This window comes from Ceratotherium simum, chromosome 21 (genome assembly GCF_057802395.1).
Source record: "Ceratotherium simum simum isolate JZ-2026a chromosome 21, ASM5780239v1, whole genome shotgun sequence".
Taxonomy (NCBI): Eukaryota; Metazoa; Chordata; class Mammalia; order Perissodactyla; family Rhinocerotidae; genus Ceratotherium; species Ceratotherium simum.
In genome coordinates this window covers 44,395,417-44,407,449 of record NC_141920.1, presented here as the reverse complement: position 1 = coordinate 44,407,449, position 12,033 = coordinate 44,395,417, and the positions used below count along the sequence as shown (strand labels likewise).

Genomic DNA, 12,033 nt, shown 5'->3' with positions numbered 1-12,033 from the left:
CTCTTCAATTCTGCCAATGTTTCCTTATTATATTTTGAAGTTCTAATGTCTGGTGCACTTATGTTTATAATTGTTATATCTTCTTGGTGAATTGGCCCTTTTATCAATATATTATGTTCTTCTTTGTGTCTTGTAACAGGTTTTGACTTAAAATCTATCTTGTCTGATATTAATATAGCCACTGCTGCTCTCTTTTGGTTACTATTTGCATGGAATATATTGTTCCATTGTTTCACTTTCAATCTATTTGTGTCTTTAGATCTAAAGTGAGTCTCTTGTAAACAGCATATAGTTTCATCATATTTTTATCCATTCTTCCAATCTGTGCCTTTTGATTGGAGAGTTTTATACATTTACATTTAAAGTAATTACTGATAAGGCAAAAGTTACTTCTGCCATTTTGCTATTTGTTTTCTGTAGGTCTTATAGCATTTTTGTCCTTCATTTCTTCATTACTTCCTTTTTTGTGTTTAGTTGATTTTTTTGTAGCGACATATTTATATTCCTTTGTGATTTCCTTTGGTATGTATTGCGGATATTTTCTTTATGGTACCCTGGGGACTACATATAAAATCTTATAGTAATAACTATTGAATTTGAATCAATACCAACTTAACTTCAATTACACAAAAATTCTACTCTTATAAAGGTCTACCCCCCTTTATGTTCTTATGTTCTTGGTGTTACAAATTACATCTTTATGAAATTTCATGCCCACTAACATGGATTTATAATTATTTTTACACATTTGTCTTTTAAATCCTGTAGAAAATAAAAAGCAGAGTTACAAACAGCATTACAATTATAAAATATAAAATGTTACAGTTTAATATGATTATAAAATATTACAATATAATACTGACTTTATATTTGTTCATGCATTTACCTTTACTGAAGATCTTTCTATCTTCATACAGCTTGAAGTTACTGTCTAGTGTCCTTTCATTTCAACCTGAAGGACATCTTTTAGCATCTTGCAAAGCAAGTCTAATAGGAATGAACTTAGCTTTTGTTTATAGGGGAATGTCTTAATTTTGCTCTTATTTTTGATGGACAGTTTTGCCAGATACAGAATTCCCAGTTGATAGTTTTTTTCTTTTCTTTCAATACTTTAAAAATGTCATCCTACTGCCTTCTGGCCTGCAAAGCTTCTGATGAAAAATCGGCTGATAATCTTATTGAGAATCTTTTGTGCACTTCTCTCTTGCTACTTTCAAGATTCTCTCATATTCTTTGGCTTTCCAGTTTGATTATAAAGTGTCTTGGTGTGAGTCTTTTAAGTTTATTCTATTTGGAGTTCATTTAGCTTGTTGAATTTGTATATTCATGTCTTTCATCAAATTTGAGACGTTTTCAGTCATTATTTCTTCAGATAACCTTTCTGCCCCTTTCTCTCTCTCTTCTCCTTCTGGGACTCCCATAAGGTGTATGTTGTTCTGGTTGATGATATCCCAGAAGTCTTGCAGATTCTGTTCACTTTTCTTCAATCTTTTTTCTTTCTGTTTCACTGACTTAGCCTATCTTCAAGTTCACTGATTCTTTCTTCTGCTTGCTCAAATCTGATGTTTAATCCTTCTAGTAAATTTTTCATTTTAGTTATTGGGTACTTTTAAGCTCTGGGCTAAATGGTGAATTCTAGATATGTTTTGAAGAAGGAACCAACACAATTGTCTGGTGGGTTGGGTGTGGGATACAAGAGAAGGAGACCATCAAGGATGACTCCAAGGTTTTTGGCTTGAATAATTGGAAGGATTAGGTCATCACGCACTGAGATGGGAAAGGCTGTGGATACAGGAACTTGTGGGCAAAGATCAATGGTTCAGTTTGTACATGGTAAGTGAGAGCTATGTACTAGACATCTAAGTGGAGATGTTGAGTAAGCATTTGATACACAAGTCTGGAATTTGAGATTGAGTTTGAGATTGATTGATATATATCTGTTTGTATATATAAATTTGGGAGTTCTTATTTACATGGAATTTGAGGTCATGTGATTAGATGACATTACCAAGGAAATACGTGTAAATAGAGAAGACCAAGGACAGAGTCCTAGGACACTCCAACATGAAGTAGTTGAAGAGAAGATGAAGAACCAGCAAAGGTGACTGAGAAAGAATGGCCAATAAGATAGAAAGAAAACCAAGAGACTGGATGTCCCAAGAGCCAGTGAAGGAGAGGAAGTGATCAACTATGTCAAATGCTAGTAGTCCAAGGAAGAGGAGGACTAAGACTGGATTATGTCCATGTGGAGGTTATTGACGATCATGAAAATAACTGCTTCAGGAGTTTTCTCTGTGGCCATAAAAGCCATATTAGAATGGATTTCAGAGATAAGGGGGAAAGAAATTGAAGATAATAAAGTAGACAACCCTTCAGAGGAGTTTGGTTGCAAAGTAAAGACACAGAGTGGTTATATATATATATCAAATAATTACCTTGTACACCTTAAGCTAATATGATGTTATTTGTCAATTATATCTCAATAAAACTAGAAAAACTAGAAAAAATAGTAAATGATGGGAAAAGTGAAATTAAGAGAAATTTTTTGTTTTATTTCGTTTTTTAAGGGATGATCAACATCAGCATACTTGTGACCAGATGAGAATGACCCAGTAGAGAGGGAAACATTGATGGTGTGGGGAAGAAAGGCGAGAATTGCTGGAGTGATTTCTTTGAATGAGCAAGAGAGGATGGGATCTTATGTACAAGGGGGAAGAGTTGGCTTTAGATAAGAGCATGGATAGTAATTACAGCATCTATAGTATGCTGTAATTATTATGAATCCTGGGCAGTATCAGGGATCCAACTGAAGCTCTTGACATGCACTAAAATATTTTTCTCCAACTTGTTCAGCTCCATGGGCATGAACCCAGAACAGGTGGAGAGGTGGATTTAATCAATTTTGAGGTTTTGCCAAGTGAGTATGATGAAGTGAAAGAGGGATAAGGAAGGGCAGGGTGTGATGGTAATTACTGGTCATGAAAAGTAAGCTGGATAAGGATGGGACAAAGGGCAAGAGAGAGAGTGGAGAAGTGACAAGATTAATGGATTGGTGGTTAGATTCTGGTGTGTCAAACAATTGTTGGAGATACAATAGGGATGGTAGTCAGAAGTGGAATGCATAAAAATAGAAATTATGTTATGGAAGCGGTTATTCATAATGACAAGGTTTAGGCAGGGTCTCTCAGGCCAGCTGTGGTGATGGACTAGAGTTTTCTCTTCCTTCCCCTCATCCAATCTGTCACAAACCACACACACACACACACGTAGACTCCTACTACTACAAATGGAAATTTTTTAAAAAAGACATACAAAGTTCACTGATCATAAAAGCACTGTGCTTGGATGTCACAGCAATGTCATATTACTATAAAAGTTTCTAAATGCTTACTTTAGAATTTCTGTGCTTATCTCACCCGGACCACTAATGAGAGCTTGCCCGCTGGCACTGGTCCATGGCCCACACTAAGCAGTGCAGGTCTAGGGTGTGGCCAGAGAAGTGAGTGGCTGAGGTAGAATGAAGGCCAAACTCATTGGAGAAGTTCAGGAAAGTGAAAGGCCAGAGGTTGGAAAGATCACTTATATGTATATTGAAAGCCCCCAGAATTAAGATAGTAGTAGTGGCAGAGAGAATGATTTTGAGCCAAGGGCCAAAATTGTCAAGAAATAAGGGGGGTGGGGGTGTCCCAGGGGGAGAAGATGACGGCAGCAGTGGGGTAGTGGGTGATACAAGCTGATAGATGATATTTAAAGCTGAGATTTAGGGAGGAGAGAGGGAGAATGATCTGGACTTAGCAATGAGGAGCAAGAAGGACACCTACCTTGCCTGGAGCTCAGTGTGGGAGGGAAAACAGCCATCCTTGAGAGGGCTGCAGGAGATGCAGTGTCCTCAGGGGAAAGTCAGATTTCCACTAGAGCAGGAGGCGTAAGATTGTTTAGAGAAGTTGAGGATACAGGGGATTTGGTTGTTGCACAGTAGAAAAAAAGGTCTTACGGTTAGGCACTGGTGGGGAGAAAGGACAGGATAAGGAATGTGCAGAGCCTTTCTGGGATTGGAGTACAGGAGATGAGGGGTGAGCTGGGCCTCCAGGGTTTAAACGTGAGTAAAGGGCATAATGATTCAAATCCTGGATTCAAGACAGGTAGTGAAAGCAGGCTGAATGCTGGGTATAGACAGAGATGGGGGTCGGGGGATCTCTCTTGATCCTCATCCACAGAGGTAAGGAGGTCTGAGGAAGCTGGGTGCCCTGTGATCCCAATGATGGGGGTAAAAGACCTGGGAAGGAGTGTGTCTCAAGACTTCTACTGAAAGGGTCCAGGAAAGTTGCTACCAACAGCCTGTACATCCCTTCCCTGCTGTTGTTTTAGTACCTCGGGATGCAGCACTTATTTGGGGAAGTATGCTATGCTGATTATTTTCTGATCTCTGCAGTTTCAAGTATCCTCTCTCCACACTTTTTTTTGCATTTGGGATTGATCGCTGGCTGTACCAATCCCGTATTTTGGTTTTGGGTTTCAGAGCAGTCTTAGGTTTCTTTTTTTTTCTTTATGATTATTATTATTTATTTACTTTTTTGTGAGGAAGATTAGCCCTGAGCTAACATCCGATGCCAAACCTCCTCTTTTTTGCTGAGAAGATTGGCCCTGGGCTAACATCCGTGCCCATCTTCCTCTACTTTATATGGGACACCGCCACAGCATGGCTTGACAAGCGGTGTGTCACTGCATGCCCGGGATCCGAACCTGCGAACCCTGGGCCGCCGGAGCGGAGCGCGTGCACTTAACCACTGTGCCACCATGCCGGCCCCCAGGTTTATTGACAATGACGAATTTCAATTTCTGTTTCTTGGTCTCCTTGTTGATTTTGGATATTTCGCATCAGAAAGAAGAAATATTGGCTCTACTTCATCATTTTAGAACTGGAAGTTCCCTTTTTCATCTGTGAATAATCCCTTTTTATAATACCTCATTCTTCATTTCACTGGGGAACCCTGAATATTTATATCTATACGTCTTTTCTCTTACGTTGAGAATTTCTCCAGAAAAGAATCCTCTGATGTCCTGCCTGCAAGATAATGGGTCTCGCAGTCAACATCCTAGGAGCCCAGCAGGAGGGCGCTAGGATTAGTTGGCAGACTTTTGTTCAATTCCCGTTTCCGGTAAGGCCTCTTCAGTGCCTGTTGTCCCTGAACAGAAAGATTCTCTGGTTCAGATTCTTCATTCTTGGGGCTAGGCAGGAGGAGTTGATGGACAGCATGGGACAGAGGAGAGCACTGGGTTTCTAACTGCTCCTTCCTTATGTGGATATCTATGTAACATGCCCCACCTCTTACCCCTGTGGCAAATTATATTATCCAAAATAGCCACACCTATATATGTCCCACCCCAAAAGCACTTTTTACAAACTGGTGTTGACACACCTCCAGTAAGAGGTGGGGGACTATATTCCCTCCTCTTGAATCTGGGTGGAATTTTGTAGCTGCCTTGACCAATAGAGTGCAGCAAAGTGATGTCTGTGACTTCCGAGCTAGGTCATAGAAGGTAATATGACTTCATCTTGGCCCCTTCATCTCTCTTGGGATGCTCGCCATGGAACCCAAGTGGGAGGAAGCCCAGGCAACATGGTAACATCACACATGGGTATTCTGCTCAACAGCCCCAGCGAAGGTACCAGCCAACAGCCAGCATTGACCACCAGATGTGTAAATGAATGAACCTTCAGATGACTCCAGCCCCACTTTGAGTCTTTTGGCTGAGCCCCAGACACCGTGGAGCAGACTAGATGTCCTCACAATGCCCTGTGTGAATTCCTGACCTACGTCAACCATGACAAATGGTAAATGATTATATTTGTTTTAAGTTACTAAGTTTTGGGGGGTAATTTGTTACTCAGCAGTAGATAATTAATACACCCCTGTCTTCAACAGTCTCTTGTACTTCTAATTTGTGAGCTTTTCCAGTGTTCTGATGCAAAAATCAGCTTCCTTCTGTTTTATTCCCTTGCCTTCCCCCACAACCCTGCCCCTCATTGCAACATTTGGTTTCACCTTTTTCTGCTCTACTAAGTCCATTCCCGCTTGTCCATCTACTTTCCATCTTTCAAGAGAGTGACGTCAGCATCATGGCGGAGTGAGCTTTCCCGTGAACTCTTCCCCCGACAAGATACAACAAGAGGGACAGTCACAGACCAACAACGGAATCCCAGACAGTGAAAAGCTAGAGCGGAAAGATCCACACTGCCGCACATCTGAGAGCGGAACGTGCTGGGCCCCCGGAGGAAGTGGGGAGAGGTAAGGAGAACTCCTCTCCCTCCCCATCAGATCAGCGATCCCGGTCCGCACGGCTCCCAGAGAGGGGAGAGGGGCGGCCCTCACCGGGGAAACCATAGCTCTTCGACTCTCTCAGCCAGTGGGAAACTCCCGCACAGAGGACTCAGAAGAGCCACAGGGCTACCATCAACATCTGAGCACCCCAGAGAGCGGATAAAGAGGGGAAAATGAGAAGCCTCCCATGTCAGGGACCCAGAGGGCAAAAGAGAGAGCTCCCCCCTCCCGGCAAACCAGACCCTGCAGCTCAACCGACCAGACCAGACCTAGCGATCCACGGCAGACCAGACCAAGCGATCCGTGGCAGACCTGATCAAACGACCGGACCCGTGGATCGCAGCGGAAAAAAAAAAAAACCAAAAAACAAAACTGCGGATTGCAGCAGAAAAACCGGGGCAGAGCGCAAGGGGCTTAGACTACACAGCCCTTTACCACCAGACAGTGGCGGCAGGTGGAAATTGCAACCAGAGACTTCCAGGATGAGGAAAAACAAAACCAACACAGGAACCACAACGCAAAAATATATGAAATCACCAGACCAGAAACAAAATGACAAGCACCCAGAAATCAACCCGGAAGACGCAGAAATCCATAATCTAAATGACAGAGATTTCAAAATAGCTATCATAAAAACACTCAATGAAATACGAGACAACACAGACAATTCAATGAGATTAGGAATTTCTTCACAAAAGAGATTGAAATCATAAAGAAAAACCAATCAGTGCTGATGGAGATGAAGAACACAATGGAGGAGATAAAGGAGAATCTGGAAATTTAAAGAACAGAGCTGACCTTTACCGGAATAGGTTAGCAACCACTTAAATACTAAATTCAAAGATCAAAGGAAGAAACTCACCAAAAATAAATTTAACCTCATCACTGTAAACACACAGCCACAACACAAGATAGAATAAGGTATAACAAGAACAACTTAGAAGGGGAAGAGGAAAGTGATTGAATTGACTTAGTATAAGGAAATAGGAGGCCATCAGATAATGGACTATCTCATACACAAGATTTTTTGCCCAAACCTCAAGGTAACCACTAAAAAAATAATCAAAACAAAACCACATATGATAAACAAAGAGAAAACTAGAAGAGTAATAAGACAGAACAACCAAACTGAATTGGCGGTCCGAAACAAATGGGACAAGAAACAAAGGAAATGCAAAAGAACCAGAAAATAAGTGACAAAACGGCAACATTAAGCCCTCATATATCAATAATTACCTTAAATGTAAATGGATTGAACTCTCCAATCAAAAGATACAGAGTGGCAGGATGGATTCAAAAGCAAGACCCAACAATATGCTGCCTTCAGGAAACACATCTTAGCACTAAAGACAAGCACAGGCTCAGAGTGAAGGGATGGAAGACAATACTCCAAGCTAATGGCAAACGAAAGAAAGCAGGCGTTGCCATACTCATATCAGACAAAGTAGACTTCAAGATAAAACAGGTTAAGAAAGACAAAGAAGGGAAATATATAATGATAAAAGGGACACTCCATCAAGAAGACATATCACTCATAAATATATATGCACCCAACATAGGAGCACCAATGTACATAAAGCAACTATTAACAAACCTAAAAGGAGACATCAACAACAACACAATAATAGTAGGGGATCTTAACACCCCACTTACAACAATGGATAGATCATCCAGACAAAAAGTCAATAAAGAAATATTAGACTTAAATGAAAAACTGGACGAGATGGACCTAGTAGACATATACAGAGCACTCCATCCAAAAACAGCTGACTACACATTCTTCTCAAGCGCGCATGGAACATTCTCTAGGGTAGACCATATGTTGGGAAACAAAGCAAGCCTCAATAAATTTAAGAAGATTGAAATCATAACAAGCATCTTTTCAGACCATAAGGCTATGAAACTGGAAATGAACCATGAAAAAAAAACTGGGAAAGTGACAAAAATGTGGAGCTTAAACAGCATGCTACTGAACAACCAATGGATCATTGATGAAATTAAAGGAGAAATCAAAAAATATCTGGAAACAAACGAAAATGATAATATGCCATATCAAACCATATGGGATGCAGGAAAAGTGGTCCTGAGAGGGAAACTCATAGCGATACAAGCCCACCTTAACAAACAAGAAAAAGCCCAAATAGGCAACCTTAAATTACACCTAACAGAACTAGAAAAAGAAGAACAAACAAAGCCCAAAGCCAGAAGAAGGAGAGAAATAATAAAAATCAGAGCAGAAATAAGTGAAATTGAGACCAAAAAAACAGTAGAAAGGATTAATGAAACAAAGAGTTGGTTCTTCGAGAAGATAAACAAAATAGACAAACCCTTAGCCAGGCTTACAAAGAAAAAAAGAGAAAAGGCTCAAGTAAATAAAATTAGAAATGAAAGAGGAGAAATTACAACGGATACCATGGAAATACAGAGGATTATAAGAGAATACTATGAGAAATTATATGCCAACAAATTGGACAATCTAGAAGAAATGGATAAATTCTTAGACTTATACAACCTCCCAAAATTGAACCAAGAAGAAATGGAGAATCTGAATAGACCAATAACAAGTAAAGAGATTGAAATAGTAATCAAAAACCTCCCAAAAAATAAAAGTCCAGGACCAGATGGCTTCTCCGTTGAATTTTACCAAACATTCAAAGAAGATTTAATACCCATCCTTCTCAAACTATTCCAAAAAATAGAGGAAGATGGAACACTTCCTAAATCATTCTACGAGGCCAACATCACCCTGATACCAAAACCAGACAAAGACAATACAAAGAAAGAAAATTACAGGCCAATATCGCTGATGAACATTGATGCAAAAATCCTCAACAAAATATTGGCAAACCGAATACAACAATACATTAAAAAGATCATACACCATGATCAAGTGGGATTTATACCAGGGACGCAGGGATGGTTCAACATCCGCAAATCAATCAACGTGATACATCACATCAACAAAACAAAGAATAAAAACCACATGATCATCTCAGTAGACGCAGAGAAGGCATTTGACAAGATACAACATCCATTTATGATAAAAACTCTCAATAAAATGGGAATAGAAGGAAAGTACCTCAACATAATAAAGGCCATATATGACAAACCCACAGCCAACATCATACTCAACGAGGAAAGACTGAAAGCCATTCCTCTGAGAACAGGAACGAGGCAGGGCTGCCCACTCTCACCACTCCTGTTCAACATAGTACTGGAGGTTTTGGCCAGAGCAATTAGGCAAGAAAAAGGAATAAAAGGAATCCAAATAGGTGACGAAGAAGTGAAACTCTCACTATTTGCAGATGACATGATTGTATATATAGAAAACCCTAAAGAATCTGTTGGAAAACTGTTAGAAACAATCAACAACTACAGCAAAGTTGCAGGGTACAAAATCAATCTACAAAAATCAGTTGCATTTCTGTATGCTAATAATGAACTAACAGAAAGAGAGCTCTAAAAGATAATACCATTTACAATTGCATCAAAAAGAATAAAATACCTAGGAATAAATCTTACCAAGGAGGTGAAGGACTTATACAATGAGAACTACAAGACATTATTGAAAGAAATCCATGATGACATAAAGAAATGGAAAGATATCCCATGCACGTGGATTGGAAGAATAAACATAGTTAAAATGTCTATATTACCTAAAGCAATCTACAGATTCAATGCAATCCCAATCAGAATCCCAATGACATTCTTCACAGAAATAGAAAAAAGAATACTAAAATTTATATGGGGCAACAAAAGACCCCGAATAGCTAAAGAAATCCTAAAGAAAAAGAACAAAGCAGGAGGCCTCACAATCCCTGACTTCAAAACATACTACAAAGCAATAGTAATCAAAACAGCATGGTACTGGCACAAAAACAGACACACAGATCAATGGAACAGAATTGAAAGCCCAGAAATAAAACCACACATATACGGACAGCTAATTTTCGACAAAGGTGCTAAGAACATTCAATGGAGAAAGGAAAGTCTCTTCAATAAATCATGTTGGGAAAACTGGACAGCCACATGCAAAAGAATGAAAGTGGACCATGTGCTATCGCCATTCACAAAAATTAACTCAAAATGGATCAAAGACCTGAAGGTGAGACCTGAAACTATAAAACTCATAGAAGAAAATATAGGCAACACACTATTTGACATTGGTTTTAAAGGAATCTTTTCGGATGACATGCCTACCCAGACTAGGGAAACTAAAGAAAAAATAAACAAGTGGGACTTTATCAGATTAAAGAGCTTTTATAAGACAAATGAAACCAGAATCAAGATGAACAGACAACCAACCAGCTGGGAGAGAATATTTGCAAAACATACATCTGACAAGGGGTTGATCTCCATAATATATAAAGAACTCACACAACTGAACAACAAAAAGATACCACCTCATGCCCGTTAGAATGGCTATAATCACCAAGAAAAAAACAACAAATGTTGGAGAGGATGTGGAGAAACAGGAACCCTCATACACAGCTGGTGGGAATGCAAATTGGTGCAGCCTCTATGGAAAACGGTATGGAGATTCCTCAAAGAATTAAAAATAGAGATGCCCTATGATCCAGCCATCCCACTACTGGGAATCTATCCAATGAACATGAAATCAACAATCCAAAGAGGCTTATGCACCCCTATGTTCATTGCAGCATTATTCACCATAGCCAAGAAGTGGAAGCAACCTAAGTGTCCCTCGACTGACGATTGGATTAAGAAAATGTGGTATGTATATACAATGGAATACTACTCAGCCATAAAAAAAGACAAAATCGTCCCATTTGCAACAACATGGATGGGCCTGGAGCGTATTATGTTAAGTGAAATAAGCCAGAAAGAGAAAGACAAACACTGTATGATCTCCCTCATATGTGGAATATAAACCAACACATGGACAGAGAAAACTGGACTGTGGTTACAAGGGGCAGTGGGGGTGGGGGGTGGGCACAAGGGGTGAAGGGAGTCATATATATGGTGATGGACAAACAAAATGTACAACCCAAAATTTCGCAATGTTAGAAACCATTAAAACATCAATAAAAAAATTAAAAATTAAAATTAAAAAATTAAAAAAAAAAACTGTGTTGACATCTCTTGTCTGCATGTTGTTGCTTCTCGTCTTCCCTGCGCCCTGATAGAGTTTGCTTGTTTTTTTAATCCCTATGTGGTAATTTTAGTGAACTCAGGGATGAGTGGGGATAAATACACGTGTTCAATCCACATGTTTAATTCATGGTTTCCCCTTTCTAATCAGGTTGAATCCAAGGTGGTTTAATCCTTTCCTGAACACTTGCAACATCCTATGACTTAATTTTGTGGCAAGAAATAGAAATGAACTCCAGCTCGTTTATACACACACATATACACACACATATATGCAACATTATGAAGTTTTCAAATAGTTGAAGGAAGAGTTGAATGACCGAGACATGGGGAGGGGGAAAGGTAGAAAATCTTCGCTTTGAACTTTTGTCCAAAGTGCTGCTGTCCAAGAGCCAGAAGAGGAGCCACAAATGTCATTTCACCTTTTATAGTACCACATCAAAAAAAAACGAAAGAAAGAAAACAGGAGAAATTAATTTTCATATATTTTATTTTACCTGATATAGCCAAAATATTATCCCTTCAACATGTAATCAAAGTAAAAATTTATTAATGAGATATTTTACATTTTGTCTTTAAAATTTGGTAATTTACACTT

At 39.3% G+C, this 12,033-nt stretch overlaps 1 long non-coding RNA gene across 1 annotated transcript in view; it reads left to right on the top strand.

The window, feature by feature from the left end:
• LOC147914300 (uncharacterized) overlaps positions 1 to 11,263 on the top strand; it is a 29,461-nt gene extending 18,198 nt beyond the window's left edge. The window contains exons 3-4 of the long non-coding RNA XR_015555665.1: positions 5,657 to 5,836; positions 6,105 to 11,263. This is a non-coding gene — a long non-coding RNA (uncharacterized LOC147914300). The remainder of the gene's footprint in view (positions 1 to 5,656; positions 5,837 to 6,104) is intronic.
• Positions 11,264 to 12,033: the final 770 nt, after the last annotated feature.